Source organism: Melanerpes formicivorus, unplaced genomic scaffold (assembly GCF_026170545.1).
Source record: "Melanerpes formicivorus ecotype bairdi unplaced genomic scaffold, bMelFor1.0.p_v2 SCAF_150, whole genome shotgun sequence".
NCBI classification, from domain to species: domain Eukaryota; kingdom Metazoa; phylum Chordata; class Aves; order Piciformes; family Picidae; genus Melanerpes; species Melanerpes formicivorus.
Window position 1 is genome coordinate 407,044 of NW_027142502.1, and position 19,142 is coordinate 426,185.

General features: G+C 41.9%; 1 long non-coding RNA gene across 3 annotated transcripts in view; it reads left to right on the forward strand.

The window, feature by feature from the left end:
• The first annotated feature begins 1,944 nt into the window (after positions 1-1,944).
• The window catches only part of LOC137456973 (uncharacterized), a 53,696-nt gene continuing 36,498 nt past the window's right edge, over positions 1,945-19,142 (forward strand). For all 3 annotated transcript variants that reach the window (XR_010991181.1, XR_010991179.1, XR_010991180.1), the window contains exon 1: positions 1,945-2,232. This is a non-coding gene — a long non-coding RNA (uncharacterized lncRNA). The remainder of the gene's footprint in view (positions 2,233-19,142) is intronic.

Genomic DNA, 19,142 nt, shown 5'->3' on the forward strand with positions numbered 1-19,142 from the left:
CACTTCACTGGAACAGACAAAACTGCTCAATGCAGCAAGGTGGTGATCACTTCACAGTATCACAGAATCACCAAGGTTGGAAGAGACCTCAAGGATCATCAAGTCCAACCTGTGACCACAGACCTCATGACTAAACCACGGCACCAAGTACCACATCCAATCCCCTCTTGAACACCTCCAGGGATGGTGACTCCACCACCTTCCTGCACAGCAAATTCCAATGTGTTCTCAGTGAAGAACTTTCTGGCTAATGACTCTCTCAGCGAAGAACTTTCTCCTCACCTCAATTCTACACTTCCCCTGGTGCAGCTTGAGACTGTGTCCTCTTGTTCTGGTGCTGGCTGCCTGGGAGAAGAGACCAACCCCCTCCTGGCTACAACCTCCCTTCATAATGAACCCCATCCTCTTCATTTAGCAAATTGCTGCTCTTGTGATACTCAAGAGTATCAATTTTATCCACTCTCATACTTTTCAAAAGGACATATTTCATAAGTTGGACTCCTAGACAGGTAACTCCACATTTTTACTGCTACCAACTTTTAATATCACAAGTCAAACACCACCTCAGAAGTGCTCCAGCTATTTTATTATTATTTTTTTTTTTAACAGGAATGAAGTATAAACATTTCCTGCAAAAGTACATATAATAGAGGTTTGTTTGCCAAGTGGTTTTATTTTCCTCTTTGGCTGTGAGTCTCAGCAAATGTTTAAACAGCAATGTAAAAATAAATGAATAAATTTCCTTCATTACTATTTTCTTTCCCTGCAAGAATATGTGCCTCGGGGACACAAGGGTATAGAACAGATTAATAGGGAAATTTTAGTGGGAGCCCCTTGTTAAATATTGGCAGTACATCACTGCACTGGAGGAAAAAAACTGAAAGTTGGTGCCCATGAAGTTATGCCTGATAACTGATTGCAAGACGCCTTCAAGGCTGCAATTTATCTTCAAGAAATGCAATAATTAGATCTGTGTAAGCTTGGGCTGTCTCTATTCAGTAGAGAGGCAGATATGATTTCATTATTCAATTCCTGTGAGGTCATTAGTGAACCTGGAAATCTATTCAGGCTGTCTGGGATAACTTGGCTTGCAAGAGCGAGAAGAAAGAATAAATCTATTTCTAACAGTGTCAGAGAAGAACTGAAGCTCTACTGTTTCTTTGAAAGCACTTAGAAAAACACCAAACCACCTTCCCTGGTACTGCCATGTCCTTGGGTATGTCAGGGAGGTGCCTACCAGAGCATTGTGCTGCCTGCAAGATCACTGTGGATCTGCCTGCAAAATCACTCTGGATCTGCCTGCAGAATCACTCTGGGCCTGCCTGCCTTCTAGACCTAAACCCCTGCCTGCAAAAATAACTTGCAGAATCTTGCAAGTTCGGTGATATGAACACATACCTCTTACCTCCGGGGCACCATCAACACCTACACTGGCTAGGTATTTCTAAAGTCTGAACGAGTAATTATTCAGCATTTTCCAACCTAACTTTTACTGTGAAAAAAAACTCTGCCCAGGGGGGTAGTGGGATAAAAAAACCCCACACAGGTCTGGGGGATTTTTAAGTATACGTTTACATGTAAAAGGTTATCATCTATCACCATCTCAAAGCGTTAGCTCCTGGTTCATTGAAATAAAGTGTTACATGAGGCTTAAATCACTTCACTGCCCAGCGGAAAGGAAAACCAATAGCTGTGCTTGTGACGCATCCAAACTACCTCTCATTTGAGTGGTGTTATCCTTGGGGAGACCTTTGCCCGGCCACTTAATACCCAGCAAGTTGTCTTTTTTTGCCTTATACTACTATTAGGGGGTGGAAGAGTCTTTGGTTAGCCTCAGAAGTATCTGTTAACGCATGGTTAATGGAAGGCAGGTGGGTAATTAAGGAGTTGCAGCATCACCTGTATCCAGGCACACCTGTATCCAGGCACACCTGTATCCAGGAACGCCCAAATTAGCTTCTCTGGTTTCACTTTAAAAACAGCGACAGAAAAACAAGTGCGTTTGCCTTGGAAGTGCCAGTGGGAGAAACAGAAGAAGAATGACCAAATGAGGCCCAAACCAAGCACAGAAAGGTCAGGGGAATTATAATGACAAAGCAGTTTAAAAGGCAGGTGGAAAAAAAATAGGAAAAGCAAGAGGAAAGCACAAGAATCACGTTGGGGTTATCATAGCAGGATCTGCAGTTCCGTCCCTTCTGTGTTTTTCCTGGAGGCTGCGCAGACGGTGGATAGGTAAGCAGAGCATTAATCCCATCGAAAAAATCCGTTTGTCAACTGTGAGCAGTAGGAATCCCTTCTATTGTTTTTTCAGCTTGAACTGTTGGAAGTGTTAAAACTTACCTTTGAGTGCATCTCAAATGTCTCCTATACCTTTCCTCCTTTACATATATGCTCCTTTGTCTTTTATATTTATTTGCATACAAATCGAAATGATTATTCTGAATAGAATTATGATTATTCTGAATAGAATTGGGTATTAATTGTATTGCTACAGGGAAATGTTTCCTTTTATGATCCCCTTCTAAGTGCCGTGCGCGGCTTTTTGTGCTGCGTCACAAGTGAAAAGAGGAATCCAGCGGAGCTCTTGGGCTGTGAAATCAGTCTGCCAACTGCTTTGTTCTCTGCAAAAGCCGTGATGGCGCTGCTTAGTGTGGTGTTAATGGGCAAGAGAGTTGGGGCAAGCCACTGGAACCATCAAAAGTGACTGTGTAGATAACAGTGTGAGGAGCAGCGTTTGCTGAGTCTCTTCCTTCCCTGCTGTCGGTTAGGATGAAACTGAGTGACTTTGCCTGTCTTTTGCCCAGGAGTTTGTTCTTGTGTGAACGAATGTGCCAGCTTTCCAGCCTCCTTTCTGGATGTTTATTTAAATCAGATGTCTGTAGTGTAGGCTTGCTTCCACAGTGGGAGGGATAAAGAGCATGAACAGAGGCATACATGTATGGAAACCAGCCTTTGAAGGGCAGCTGACTGGGGGAGAGAGTTGGAGAGAGGATTTTAATGCTCAGACTGGGGAGGGTCCAGGTGGGATCTCTTATTTTGAAGAGGCTGCACCCTCTCTTACGTTCCCCGCCTCTGCTGTGATGGTGGCCGGAGGGGAGTTGCAAGACTGCATGCTGCGAGCTGGGCAACTACTCTGCTCCACCACACTCTTTTACAGCACTTGTACACGTTTTAAACCACAGGCAGCTTGTTGAAATTGCTCAGCGAGCGTGAGGATTGAATATGGGTGCTCCACAGCCTCTGTGAGACATGCTCCTGATTTACTCACATGTATTCACTGGCCAGTTTGTGAGGGTCTCTGTGGCTATTTCAGGAAAGGGCTTTACTTTCAGATGGCTATTTCAGGAGAGGTCCTTGCTTTCAGGCAGCTCCCAGAGGGGCTTCCCCAGGCTGTGGTTTAGGTGTGAATGTCAGCAAATGCCCCTCTCCCAGTACTGGTAAATAAACATACAAAACAAAATATACACAAGCATCGCTGTCTTTCTGTCTGCGTGGATAGCATAGCTGGCAGGAGACAAGGCTCCCTGGGGACTCAGGGACTTTCACATCTCTTTCAATGGGAGAAAAACACATCATGCTAGTGTGTTGGTGGTGGCAGCATGAGGGTATCTGGGAAGGGAGCTAACAAAGGCATAAACCAGCACTGTTGGTCCCTGTCAAAGAGCTTGCTGCATCAACCCAGATGCTGGAGCAGACAGTAACCACACATAGGCTGCAACTCTGCGTTTCTGCACTAACCAGCAGATTTTATGTTATGACTGGCCACTGAACAACAAAGTGATCCAACTGTACATTTCTCTTAATCATCACAAGTGCTTACTTTGTATTAAAATGAAATGCCTTCAAGGCTAGATCACAACAAAGAATTGATAAATCTTGTCAGAAATCCTGCTTGCCCTGGCAGCATGTGGACCCTGTGGTTTCGGCTGTAAGGCATCCGTGCTCTTGGTTACGCTGAGGGCATCACACGTGCCCATTAAAGGTTAAGGTCTGGCTCTCTCCCAGCTGCTTGGGCAGTTGTTTAACTTTCTCTTTAGAGATGATAAAGTGCGCTCTGCTTAACGTGAAGCTGGTTTTTCAGGAGCAAAGTAGGAGCCAAAAGAGGTGCTGCAGTGAGATGGTCTAATCATCTGCTATTGTCACCTGTGAATGTCTTTGAAAGGCTGGTGTCTATCCCAGAGCATGTGGTGGATGTGTCCTGTAGTGCCCCACAGTCCAAGCTGCTGTCGAAGGTTTAGCTTACCTGTACCTGCTTGGGTTTTCTTCCTAGGGAAAGCAAAGCATAGGCAAAGAAGAAGTATTTGTGCACAAACGTTATCCTGATGTGGGTTGGGAGCCCAGCTTGGCTGCGTGGAACTGCCTACAGCCTGTACATGTTTGACATGTCCTGTGTGCGAAGCTTACCACCAAAGAAGATTTCCTAACTGCCAAAAGGGTTCTGGGAAAACAAACTGTGGTAGTCATGATGTCTTCTAGTCTTTAGCTTTTTCAGCAAAAAGCTTTTGGGGAGCTTATATCTCCTTGATATTTTATCAGAGGATTTCATAGTGTCCTTCGAGTTATTTTGGTTTACAGGGCAGAAAACAATGGGGGAATGATAATATCAATTGCTTCCTCATATTGTTTTGATTTTTTTTTTCCCCCTCTTAAGTTTTGGGAAGCAGTTGAATTTTGCATGAGGCAGCACACTGAATAGTCATCAGTTGTACCGGGTCAGTTCAAGGCAGACAAATTACTCTGGGAAACAATTCTCTCCTGACCTTCATTTTTATGTATACTTGTATCAGTCACTTATGTGGATTATGTGGAGTAGTTTTGTAAACATATCTCTACCCTGTGCCTTCCATCACATTTTTTTTTCTGAAGTGCAGTGAAAGGTCAGTGGATCTTTGTATGAGTTTTTTTTGTTGGCCTGATGAATTGGTGAAGAATCTAAAAGTCAGATTAAGATGTGATGTAAGTTTATCATAGATTTTAATATAGGCTTTGTTCAAACTGGATTTTCCCTTTCTTGCTTACATTATTTAACTGAACCTTTTGAGTAAACAGGAATGATAATCCTACTCCACAGCATTTCATAAAGCTAGTTGTATTTCTCATATAGGTAAGAAATTCTGGCCTCCAAACTCCAGGTGTCAAATCCTGCAAGAAAGAGAGAGCGCCCCCCCCCCCCCCCCCCCCCCCCCGCAACCACCTTTCCAGGGACTGCATTTACTTACTGATTTTTCAGAGGAATAGATATTCACTCATCTCAGAAAGCTTGTGAAATCACTGTCTAGAAAAATACCATGAGAAGGTACACATAAGAAAAGTCAGGAGGACTTCTAATTACGTTCACCGATGTCCACTTCTCTTTCCCTTCTTTCCCCCAGTTTTTAAGAGAACTTCTTTTTTTTCCCCCCTGCTTTTGAAAGTTTATTAAACAATTGCACAAACACTGTTTATTCATCCAGATCCACAGCTCAACCATGGCTAAATGGGTCTTTTCTAGTCTTAGGAAAACAACTCCAACAGATGTTTTTCATCACTGCTGCAGTACCAGGAATGTGACCAGGAAAGAAGGTAGTGTGGCCAGAGAATTTCTGCTCCTCAGTCACCCTGGTTGCTGCAGTGGTCCAGGGAGCATATGGAGAGTGCTCTTGACGATACACAAGGGACTTTGTGACTGGCACCAGAATTACAGAGGAATTTGAGTGCCTTACCCTAATTTTGCACACCCTCTTTTGCACTGCTCTGTGAACATGAAGACCAGAACAAGCAATCCTGGACCATTGTGTTAGAGAAGTAAATCTCTTAGCGGCGGTGTCCCTGGTTAGTCATTTTGTGGTTTGATAACTATTTTCTCCACTAATCCGTCTTCCCTAAATAAACTGAGCTGCTTTGTTGTTTGCATTGAGATAGCCCAGACTTGCTATGAGTCATTTATTTTTTCAATTAAGATATCTTTATGATTTTCTACATTTGTTGACCGGGGTATGAAGGCAGCTTCCCAGAGCTGAACTTCTAGTTCACGTGGGACTGAGAGCAAGAGTGCATTCCCTCTAGCATGCTGGTTTTGTTGTGATGGTTTTCTGGGGTTTGGCTTGGTGGTTGTTTATATATATTTAGTAGAATGCCATTCACAAGATGTATTACACAGATTCTTTTAGGAATCAAATGTCCTTTTCATCTTTTAAGCAGCATTTGGGAGTGTCTTGTCCGGGAATCGGTATAGAGTGCCTTTAGTATGCCTTAGGCAAGGAATCCCATGGTGTGGTACATGCCTCTTTTCCATAATGCTGATGAAATTCTGCTTCTGTGGTGCACATCTGTGCTGTGGACTGTCACAGCCAGGGTTACTTCTTGCCAAGCAACCCCGTTTGCCAGTGCTCGTTACCTCAAAATAAATGCAATGAGCAGACTGTGTTCTGTATGTCAATATTTTAAAGTCAAATCAGGTAAAATTGGCTTAAGTCAGACAAAAGGACAGGAACCAGGATGGACATGTGTTTAAGGTATCAGACTGAGGCTTGGAAGATCTGATTTCAGTTTCCAGACCTATCAAAGACTTCTTGTACACTATCCAACAAGTTGCTAAATCTTTTGGGCATCGGTTCTCTGGCTAGAAAGTGGGGATTAATATCATCTTGCCTTGAAAAATAATTGCAGGGATGAATTGCTAGGGCTCCCAGGTAGGATGGCAAGGGCTATTGCTTGCAGCCTGATCTCACAGAAATTACCTCATTGCTTAGTGGTTTAAGTTCCAAATCTGTCAAGAGGGAACAATAACTTTGCTACCTCTTCAGGTCTGTTATGAAACTTACTTCAGTAATATTTGAAAAAACACTTGCCTTTACATCCTACCTTTTCTCAAGGGACTCCACAGTAAAGCAGCAGCTTCCTCACACTCACCAGAGAGCTTTGGGCTAAAGGGCCTTGGCTTAAATATCTAAGCCAGCTGAGACTTTCCAATGTAAACCCTTAAAGAAGGGATCATTTAATGATTGCCATCTTAATTTAAATTCCTGTTTGTATTTTGCCTTGTACATTGTAAATCTGGCTTGTATGTTCCCTGACCATTTTTCTCATGTTGAATTTGTTATTCTAAGAGCAGGAGAACTGTACTCATTAGCTAAACTCCTCTCTAGCAAGAAAAAAAATAAGCCAGCAACAATTGATAATGCATTTTGAGACTGTGCTTACAGTCTTTGCTGTCATTTGAGTACTAAATCACTTTAAAAGAAGTAGAAAACTTGTTCCAAATTAAAGAAAAAATAAGCAAAAGTGGTGATGATATCTTGCTTGTTGTCTACAAGCTAGAAGCCTGAAAATTAAAAGGGTCCAATAGATATGCACTCATATTTCCTTTCCCAGTGTAAATTACTCATGCATGTGTTTATACACCTTTCCTCTTTCTTCTCAAGTCACATCTTGTTGCATCTTTTGGATGTCTACTATTATTCAGATAAAGACCTCAGGAAGAATTGTCAGTCTAGGGTGGAATGTGCTTTTTCTGAAGCAAAGATGGGAATCCTCACCTACCTCTTAGTCTCCCAAAATTCTGAAGCCAGTTGTACTGTTATTGATGGCAATACAGAATTGCAGCTTTGACCAAAAACTGCCTCAGTGCAGAGAGGATGGCATTATTCACAAAAATACCTGTAGTTTTGGTGAGTTTGTTTGGAGCCTGGAGAAGTCTCAGGGGAGACCTTATTGCTCTCTACAACTACCTGAAGGGAGGTTGTAGATAGGTGGGGGTCAGTCTCTTCTCCCAGGCAACCAGCACCAGAACAAGAGGACACAGTCTGAAGCTGTGCCAGGGGAGGTTTAGGCTGGATGTTAGGAAGAAATTCTTCATAGAGAGAGTGATTGGCCATTGGAATGGGCTGCCCAGGGTGGTGGTGGAGTCACCATCACTGGGGGTGTTTAGGAAGAGGCTGGATGGGGTGCTTGTTGCCATGGTTTAGTTGATTAGATGGTGTTGGATGATAGGTTGGACTCGATGATCTCGAAGGTCTCTTCCAACCTGGTTTATTCCATTCTAATCAGAACATATTTGTTGCATCCTTGAGAGACAAACATATTACACTATGAACACCAGTTACTTTGCAACAAAAAAACCCAAAACCCAACAACCCAACAGTTTATGAGCAGTCTTGGTAGCAACAAACAGTCACACACTATGTTTTTGAGTAATTGCTGTTTAGAAATCACCTATGCTAAGTTCAGCTAGAAAAATGCTGTGTACTGAGCCTTCACATCCCTGGGGAGTGCCCAGTTGTGCAGTATTGACTGTTTCTTTCACAGCAAAACTCCTAGAGAGGAAAATCCTGTTGCTCTAGAACAAGAGGGGGTTAACAGAACACACGTTTCTTTCCAATTGTTTTTGTTTTCTTTCATGCTTTCTAAGCTTTCCTTCTTATTGGCACTTCTTTTCCTGTGTTTTTCAGCTCCTCCAGTAAATAAAGATCTGCCTGCTGCCTCTTTTAATCTGGTTCATGTGAGGAGTCTCCTAAACATGTGATTACTCTGCAGGGAAAGAGGTAGCAAATTTCTTAAAGACTTTTTGGAATGTGAGGATGTCAGCCAAGTCTCAGGGAACTTGCTGGGGGTTAACGACAGCCCTAGCTGTGTTTTCAGATAAGATCTGGTTTAGAGGGATTTCCCTTCTAGAGACCTAAAGAGTTTCTCATTTATCAAACCCTGCCTCAAGGCACATCAGGAAAACAGAAGAAATTAGTATCCCTTGGTCTCATCTGAAGATGAGACCTCCACAAATGTACAAAGGGGAGGCCAGCATTACAAATACCAGCGGTGCACATGCTCTTAATGTCTCAAGAGTGAACAACCAATGCAACAGAAACATCCATTTCAAAAAGCCAGCAGTGAAAATCTTCCATGAGAAGAGAAAGGCAGGCAACAGGTAGCAGGATTGAAATCTGATTTGATTTAACATGAGCAACGTAAGACAGTGATGCTTTCCTGTCCAACCATGTTTGAAAGGAGAATGTATGGAAAGAGAATCCCCAAGTACTACTGTGGGGGTTTTTTTGAAGACCATAACTAGATGGTTGAACTACGTTCTTTAGTGGTACATTTCTCTAGGCCTTTAAAATTCTAGGAAGTGTTTCAGAGTGTATGGAAAGAGGATCCCCAAATACTACTGTGGGGTTTTCTTTTGAAGACCATGACTAGATGGTTGAACTACATTCTTTAGTGGTAAAGTTTCTCTAGGCACTTCAGATTCAAGGAAGTGTCTCAGATCCTCCTTACCTTTTTTTAGTCAATATGTTTACCACAGTTTACAAGGGGACACAGTCTCAAGCTGCGCCAGGGGAGGTTTAGACTCGAGGTGAGGAGGAAGTTCTTCACCCAGCGAGTCATTCGTCATTGGAACGGGTTGCCCAGGGAGGTGGTTGAGTCATCAACCCTGGAGGCGTTCAAGAGGAGATTGGACGTGGCACTTGGTGCCATGGTCTAGTCATGAGGTCTGTGTTGATAGGTTGGACTCGATGATCCTCGAGGTCCTTTCCAACCTAAGTGATACTGGAATTCAACTTGTATCACAGTATAGAAATAACCAGGCTTAGAAGTTAGCAGAGGTGTGGAAGATGCTGAGGTTTCCTTTGTGCTCCTCTTAAAAACATAGTAGATAATGAAACTGCAGAATTTCCAAGGTGGGAAAGATGCTACCTCTAATATAAATAAGTAATTAAATGTCTTCAAATTCTCTCCCCACTAAAAGATGCAAAGAGACATGGAACAGACTCAGGTTTTAAAAGACACTGACAAAATCCAAGTTTTTCCACTACTGAAAAGGCAATGAGGAAGGCTGTATTCATCAGTCCACGTGAGAGCAGACACAAAACATGATGTGATTTCTGCCAGAGATGCATCTGGGTTTGGCAGATGGATAGTCACGTAGTAGACAAATCTCTCTGGCAAGTGATGAGGTGAAGTCCTTGCGCTGCATCCGCGTTAAATTATTTCAGTTCTGTTTTACGCGCCAAGAGTTTACACTGCGTTTAGATATTATTTCTTCTCTGTGTACTTCTGACCTCCTCACTCTGAAGAGCCAGAAAATAACTTCCCTTTCCAGAATACAGCAATAATTCAGATAGGAGTAGAAGGAGCTGTTTCAAATGGCTGATCTTCCAAAACTGACCTCAGCTAGACTGGTCAGGATGAATGATCTTAGCTATTCCTTCAAACAGTAATTTATGCTCCAGGAGTGTTTTGACCCACATTTGTTTTAGGCCTTTAGGCTATGCTGAGTAGAACGGGCAAGTGCCCAGTGCAGCTGGCCCCCAGGGAGTGACTGGTTCATAAACTCAGTCATTCTCTTCAGGCTTTCATACTGCTCTCCCTTGCCATGAGTGTTTGGAACCTTGTCTCACCCCATAGTTGGGAGGTGGCCACTGGATATACCTTTGCACAAGAGATGAGAAATATCCTCAATCCTACAGCATAGTCATAACCCCCAGGGTCTCCAGCAGCAGGATCATGCTGCAACAAAAATCCAGTGTCCTTGCTTGAGAACTCACTCTGAAAAGCAGAAAGTAGTCATTTGTATAAGTGCTTTTTCATTTTCCCTCAGAAAGTGCTGTATTTTGATACTTCCTAACCTTGCTACTATCACAGAATGGCAGAATTTTGGCCGAGTTTTAGTTCTACTAGTATTAATCAAAGGGGTGTCTCGCTCTCTCTTTTTCTTCTTAAAGCAATTTTTCCTTGTAAGAACCAACACTCAACTTTATCCTAAACAAATCTTGTGGAAAATGATGCAGTATGAAGCACTTCAGGATACCTTTTGACGTAGTCATTTGACCATAATGCCTGAGTCTTTGGTATATAAACAAGATACAGTAATATGGAAACAGATCTTTAAATAGCTTTCTGGAGAATTTTGCAGTATTTTATTAACCACCCCCCTTCCCATGGCCAATATTGCAACTTGCAAGCAGAATATTGAGGCAAACCATGGCTTTTCTTTGCCCAGTCTTCACTTACAGGAATGAAGGCTTCCTTCTCAATTTCTTGTCTATTCCCAGGAGGAATTGACTTCCATGTCTTCTTTTGTCTTCTTTTAGAAGCTCTACTGAAAGTGGGTGTCAAGTTTAGTCATATTCTGATCAATCTAGTTGCTGGTTATTGGCTTGGAATACTGGGAGGTAACAATTTAATGGATTACCCAAGTCTTGAACTGTATGGTTTTCCTTCTTATGTATATGCAGTATATATATTAGACTACATATTTCTATGCCTTGTATCACAGTATCACTTAGGTTGGAAAGGACCTCGAGGATCATCGAGTCCAACCTATCAACACAGACCCCATGACTAGACCATGGCACCAAGTGCCACGTCCAATCTCCTCTTGAACGCCTCCAGGGTCTATGACTCAACCACCTCCCTGGGCAACCTGTTCCAATGATGAATGACTCACTCGGTGAAGAACTTCCTCCTCACCTCGAGTCTAAACCTCCCCTGGCGCAGCTTGAGACTGTGTCCCCTATATATTCTTAAGGATACTAAAAGCAACAGCTCATTTTGGCATTACAGTTGCCTGGGGCTGTATTTACTCCAGTCATCAAGGGGCTGCTGAGGACTTGCTATCTTAGTGGCTCACCTCTGTTTCTTGGATGTGTTTTCACATGCATGACTTCACTGAGTATGTGTAAGGACCAAAATCTCACTTAAACAGTAAGTGATTATGACTGATGGTCTGTCAATTCAAGCCATTATATTGAGGTTCTCATACCGCAGGGGTCAGTGGGCCTTTAAGACACTACAGTTATCTACAGCACAATATTGAAGTCAAAGCATCTCAACTGCCAAAGTCCTCTCCCTGTTCTCTTTGGGAAGGCTATAGTAGGAAAAAAAAAAAAAAGTGGTGGGTTGTTTTTTTTTTTTTTTTTTTCTTTTTAATGCCTCTGGGAGAATGAAGAAAAGTTCAACTAGTAAATGGATCAAACCTCAAAAAGATCTTCCCCAAATTCCAGTGCAGTTAACTAGGAAAAAAAATTTCCATGTGTCTCCTGAGGATACCAGCTGCTAGCATTCACAAGCAGTACTAGCTAGATGCTAGGTTTAATGTCATGCCTGCTGAGTTTTAACCATTACTACAAATGCTTGGTGGCTTTCCTGAACAAAGCCCTGCTTGCCCTCTGCCATTTGCTCTGAATTACAATCCTGCATTGCCACAGATGTTAAGGCCAAATCCTTTTCCCTGCAAATTGCAGTGATTACAGGCTGAAATCTTCTGTCTCCTCATTTATCTCCATAGATCATGTATACTGGCTAATGCTCAGGTAAAACAGTTTAATGATCACCTTGATCAATTTTTAAAGTCAGGTTTGCTTTCAGAAAAAAATCAGATACAGTGAGGTGACACAGGGAATGTTCAACAGATCTTTCTGCCAAAGTCACATGTTGAGGGTTTAGATGCAATGCAAGTACAAAGCCTGGGGACTTGCAAGAGCGTGTACTGGCATATGTGCTCAGCATTTCTTAAAATGAGAGTGAGTTTGCACATAAAAAGATGGAACACATGGCCAGCAGCTGGAACTTATGAGGATCTCTATTTAATAAAACAGTAGTAACCACTTTGTGCTGCTGCTGCAGCATTCTTTTCTTGGTGACAAAATGGTGGCACACCAGGAAAGATGCAGCCTTTAGTAAAAAAATGTTTCCCAGGGGTTAAGGGGTTGGAGAGAAGAAGGTGGTAGCAAAAGTCTTATCGTTTCCTAAAAGTGCTCTTTAAGTTGTTGGGTTATTTAGTTTGGGTTTTTGTTTCTTTTTTTTTTTGTTCCCCAGTTTGCTTTGTGTTTTGTTTGTGTCTTGTGGGTGAGAGCTGCTGTGCCCACTTGTGGCTGCTCAGACAGGCCTTGCTCTTGCCTTCCTCTGAGGTTTACAAGGCATGGTTGGACAAAGCCATGACTAATTCAATTTAAGCTTGGCTTTAGTCCTGTTTCAGGCTGGAGGTTGGAGCATATGATGGCCAGCAGTCCCTTCCAACCAACTTCTCCATGATTCATTAATTCTGTGCTAAATTCTAAAATATGTATCAAGTAATAAGAAATTTCTCAATACAAAAATTGCAATCAGACTTTCTGCCTCAGAAAAAAAAAAAAGCAAGCCATGTTCCATGTTTCAAGTAAAATTAGCTAACCAATGTGTATTTTCCCAGATGTTGTTGAGGCTGCCTTCACAATTGCTGTCTTTCTCAATTAATTTCTTTGTGGGAAACCATTTGTTTCAAATTCTGCTCCAGCTTGCACCCAGTACCAAGCAAAAATATCCAACTGGAGTTGAAGAGTTAGACCACTTTAAAAAAAACAAACCCTGAAGTAAGCAGTGCCAGCTCTTCTGTGTGCAACAGGCATGTATAAACAGTTTGAAAGACATTTGTCATTCTTTCAGTGTTGGCCTCATATTAAAGGCCAATACAATGATGCAGTTTTGTGGGCTGCATTGTTCAGGGAGGCATTTTCTGATTGCAGCAGCAAAAGAGGCAAAGAAGGGTCATTTCTCAGGTTTCACAGAAGTGAAGATATTCATGTTTGAAATAATGCATAGATTTACACTGGAACCCAAGAGAGAAGGCAATATTGAACACCCCCTCATTACCTAATCCCTGTATTATTTTTGGCATTTCATATTTATAGAATCTTAGAATAGAATAAAGCAGGTTGGAAGAGACCTTCAAAATGATCATGTCCAACCCATCATCCAACACCATCTAATCAACTAAACCAAACACCCTATCAAGTCTCCTCCTAAACACCTCCAATGATGGTGATTCCACCACCTCCCCTGCAGCACATTCCAATGGGCAATCACTCTCTCTGTGAAGAGTTTCTTCCTAACATCCAGTCTGAACCTCCCCTGCACAGCTTGAAACTGTGTCCTCTCCTTCTGGTGCTGGTTGCCTGGGAGAAGAGACCAGCCCTCACCTGTCTACAACCTCCCTTCAGGTAGTTGTAGAGAGCAATAAGGTCTCCCCTGAGCCTCCTCTTCTCCAGGCTAATCAACTCCAGCTCCCTCAGCCTCTCTTCATAGGGTTTGTGTTCCAAACTCCTCAACAACTTTGTTGCCCTCCTCTGGACGCATTCCAGCAAGTCAACATCTTTCCTAAACTGAGGGGCCCAGAACTGGACATGTAGATCTTTGCTCTACCTGATCGTGTGCAAGGGAACAAACGTTGGATAAATTTATAAACAATAAAAGGAAGATGTAGTGCCAAGCTCTCAAAATATAAACAGGAAAAAGAGTGTAAAGGAGCCAGTAAGAAACAGAATAAAAAAATTATGGGCTTGGGGGCAATAATGTAGAGCCAATGGTAGTCAATCAGAGAACACCTTTGGAAATTAAATAAAAGATATAAGGGTAGGTCTTAAAAGTTCAGAGAGGATGAATAAAATCAGGTTTTAGAGGGATTGTAACACCACCCCCCCAGTTACAGATACAGTCACCTGCCAATTTCAGAAGTGATAGCAGATTCTTGAAAGAGCAGGTGTTACACTGCTGTGTATCTAAAATTCAGCCAGGCCCAACACCTTAAAGGCTTTCAAAACTAATAATCCCCATTCAAAAGCAACCAGCTATGCTATAGTCAGTTGATGGAAAGAGCATAAGGGGAGCATAATGCAATTACAACAGCTCAGAGCAGTACCTGTCCACACTGATTGCATTCTGGGCAAGCCCCAGCCACTGGCATATCCCCACTAAAGCTTTGTAAAGAGGAGAAATTCCCTCAAAAAGTATATTCCCAACAGAAATCCAAAGGGAGCAACTGGAATCAACAATCTTGACTCAGGACATTTCTTAGCATTTTTTCCTCTAGTGGGAATAGCCTCCCTCCGAGCTTCTTGCTGATGGATTTTTCCTCCCCTGCTGTATTGACTAGGGTGTTCTGTTTTGTTTTGCTTCAACAAAGTTGTGACCAATTTGTCTGCCAGTGATGTAGACTGTGCCAGCTGATCGGTTACTGTTAGTGAGATTAGTAATACCACTTAATGTCATTAATCTGCCCTAATTGGGACTTCAGCTGGGAACAGCTTTCACTGGAGAAACCTTATCCTGTGAGTCAGAGAATCACTGAATATATTTGGTTGGAAAAGACCTTTAAGGTCATCCAGTCCAACCTTCAACCCAGCACTGCATTTGAATATATAAGGCAATTCACAGCTGAATTGGTTGCCTCTAGTTGTGGAAACAGCAAAATATGTTGCAATATTTAGTCAACCTCTTGTGCTTGTTTTCCTTTTTGTGCCTGTTTCCCATTAATACACTAAAAGAAAGAATTGAGAGGCAGAAATGACCAGAGAAACAAGTTCACCAAACCCTGAAGAGCTTGTATAAGACATAACTTCTGCTCTTCTTAATTAGTATTCACAATGAATCTTTCTCTTGAAGAGTATACCCACACCACAGTGACAGAATTAACTTCCAGTGAGGCAGGTGTCCAAACCTGATTTAAACTAGCTGCTTTTGGAGCATCCTGATTTACCTGTTTCTTAGCTATCCAGCAGAGAAAAACTACACCAGACTGCATCCAGACCTACATTTTATCCTATGCATGTTTCTGTAAACATAGCTATGCATGTAGGCAGAGTGTAAGTGCACAGATCTATAGGGCACACATGCAACACCCTGTAAGCAAATGAAACTCTTTCATGAGACGAAAGCTAGCAGCAGCAGAATCGCCTGTGATGATAGTTATGTTTGCCAGGCCCATGAACTGTTTGACATCTCTCCAATGAAAAATAGTAACCACAGACACCACACCAACAGGGCACAGCATTAAAGGCCACCAACAAGTCAATTGGCCAATATGCATTGCTTCTTTTCAGTAATATGTCACAGCTTGTGCATTCTGGTTAAGATTTAACTGGTGAGTTAAATGGAAATGGTATTAATTATATCCTAGAACTATGTCAGCCTTCAAAACAGCTGTAGGCTTTTAGTCCAAGAGCAAAAAAACCATAAAAGTGTTGTAAGCTTTTTTTCCAAAGAGATGGGGTTAAGATATGACCACAAGACCTTTAGTTGTTTCATGAGAAAAGCTTCCAAGGAGTCCATCTTCACCCCTTTTTTCCACCTCTCCTGGGTGTCAGTTTCCCCCTCCAGAATACAAACCCACACATGCCCAGGAACACAAGAAGTGAAATTGGGTCCAAATCTTTTCCCCTGCTTGTCCTTGGAGGCTTTTGTTTATTTGTTTCCTTGCTTGGGTTGTTTGGGTTTACCTGAACAGGCTGGTAAAAGCTGTTAAGTATTACATAGTTTTGCTAACTTCTGGCTGTGTATAGCTATATGAGCCACACCTGAATTATGTGTGAAGCCTGACTAAAAAGGCTGTATAGCCAGTGTTTATGTTTTGTGTTCTCTCTGGGGTTGTCCTCATGATAAAAAGAGACTGCTGAGGTCACTGGCACTGGCAGAACCCTGTTTTTCTAACAAGCTTTCAACCAGGATGGAAAGTGAAGGCAGCAAGAGGCACAACCACAAAGATGTGGCACTTTGGGAAAGGACAGGACTCTTTTTCTCCTTCCCTGTCTTTCATAGCCCTGGTGGGCTGCATTTTCAAGTCAAGGCACATGTTTTGATGATGGCAATGTAATAATGAAAAACTTGTATCGATTTTACAGGCAACCTTGTTGCTTCAGGACAACACACTTGGTTTCTTGTCTGATACTTTAGTTTTTGAAGTCAGCAACATTTGGCCCAGCATTCAGATGTCACCTGCAGTTTATTTCTGTCCTGACAAGGTTTTGAGGAGACTCTTACTAGCACTTGTTTTTTTTGCTAAGCTCCCAGCCTTGTCTGGGACATTGTAAAAAGAGGATCTATGCAATTGTTGTGTGAGGTAGGGACCTGAATGAGCTGCCAATCCATTGAGGGTGGTAAATATGAACCCAGGGCAAGATCTAAGCTGTTATCTAATTACTTTTGACACTTCCCATTGAGAGGCCTCTATAGTAACAACGATGTAGTGATTCCTTACATTTCTTTCCCAGTCACTACTGGTGTTTCTGGTTCTGCCTTCTACCCTCATTCCCTACACGTCTGAATAGCTCGAAACGTGCAGCGCTGTGTGCGTGCATGGCATTGCTGACATGACACAAAGGCATTTTTGTGCATGCTCACTCTACCCAAATATGAACAGCGTGGCAAATCACACAGTCAACATCTGCTACAGATAATACATGGAAGTCTAGAGATGAGCATTTCTGAAATAGGAATCAGTACTTTATATTCTAGGGCAGGCAGGGTTTGGGTCAGTTATCTGTAAAGGTACATGGGTTTAAATCTTTTCCAAATGCTGCAGTATTTGGCCCTAACTTCTTTATAAAAGTTTCACGAAATATGCTTTGGACATGTGTTTATTAACCCTCTTTGTGTGATAGTTCTTCAAAATAACATTACTGTGCTTCCTGCTGTTGGAGGATTTTAGTACTGCCCTAGATGTCTCCATGTCACTTTCTATCATTTCATGGAAAAAAAAAACACCTCTCCACCAGCTTTGCTGCATCTATAGTCAAGCCTCTCAAGCTTTCCACCAAAAATAGCTCAAGGGTCACTACTATTACTCAGAGGAACAGCTGGTTTCAACTAATTTTATAGTAATCTATCTGTTGACTCAAGCTCATTTAGATGATGCTAAAATTCAGCTCTTTTTTTTCTTTCAGAAGAGCTGTTCTGAGCTTCTGCTAGGAGTCAATAGTGAAAAAGGAAGCTAGCTGTTATTTCATTTATCCCATAAGTTTGACTCAAAATAAACATTAGAATTAATGTGTAAATAGGAAAAGGGTGGTTGTGGTTTTTTTGAGGTGGAGGGAAGGAGCCATTTTAGAGATGGACAACTTAGATCTAATTCAGTTAGAGAGGAATAGAAGTTTTCAACCACTAAAAATGCACATACTAAAAATGTGAGTTACTTATCTACCCAAAGAGACTTCAAACATTTGTTACTTCTGTACCCTCCCTGAAAGTCTCTCAGTATGTTGTCTTGTAGTGTTACCTATCAAGACACATGTGTAGAATAGGATAAACCAGGTTGGAAGAGACCTTCAAGATCATTAAGTCCAACCCATCATCCAACACCATCTAATCAACTAAACCATGGCACCAAGCACCCCATCAAGTGTCCTCCTAAACACCTCCAATGATGGTGACTCTTGGCTGCCTGGGCACACTGCAGGCTCATGTTCAGCCCACTGTCCACCAGTACCCCCAGGTCCCTCTCTGCCTGGCCACTCTCCAGCTACTCTGACCCCAGCCCATAGCGCTGCATGGGGTTGTTGTGGCCAGTGTGTATGTATCTTGATAAGTAACCTTGGCTTGGGTCTCAAAGTAACCTTCTGATTGATAACAGTTATATTGATTATGTAATGTGTGGTGAACCCATTTTCCTCATACATCTCAAGAATTATAAGCATCTGCAGATAAAAGCAGGTAGCAGGGTTTGTATTCCCTGTATTCTGAGTTAAAAACACTTCTAAGTAAACCACAATGATTTAATACTCTCTGTGCATTTAATAACTGAAATTATTGTGCAGATTTAAAGCCAGAAATGCTGGAAAATATGTGTGGAGGCCATTTCCATTTTGCTTCTCTGATCTGCTCTTTCTCATTGAAAAACTCCCAGAGGTGGTGACTTCTTTTCTCTTGCTGCAATTCATAGATATGGTTTGAAGTTGACAGATATACAGCTTTTGATCATGGTTGTTTGGGGGTTTTTTTTGTAAAGGCAATAAAGAACAGAAAATGAAAGAGTACTTTTCTCTATGGAGGATAAAATGCCATTTGAGGCTTTAACTGCTGGTAATTACAACATAGCTCAGTTATGATATCCAACAATAACTTTTTTAATGCCCTTAGCATAGCATTATGTTAGAGCCATTAAAAGAATTACTCTTTTTTTTTTCCAAAGCTTCCCAGGTTTTCTTATTTGCTGTGCTTTTGGACCATGAATTAATGACTGTGCCTCACTTACCTTATTTTATATGTAAGCTTGCAGCAGACAAAAGCTTTGACAAAGATAGCCATATTTAATTAAGAGTTCAGATTCTTGGTTCTTGAGGGGGTTTGTTCCTCTCCCCTTTATTTTTCACTTATTCCTGCTTTAAAATAAAAGAAGCAGATGAGTTTGTGAGGAG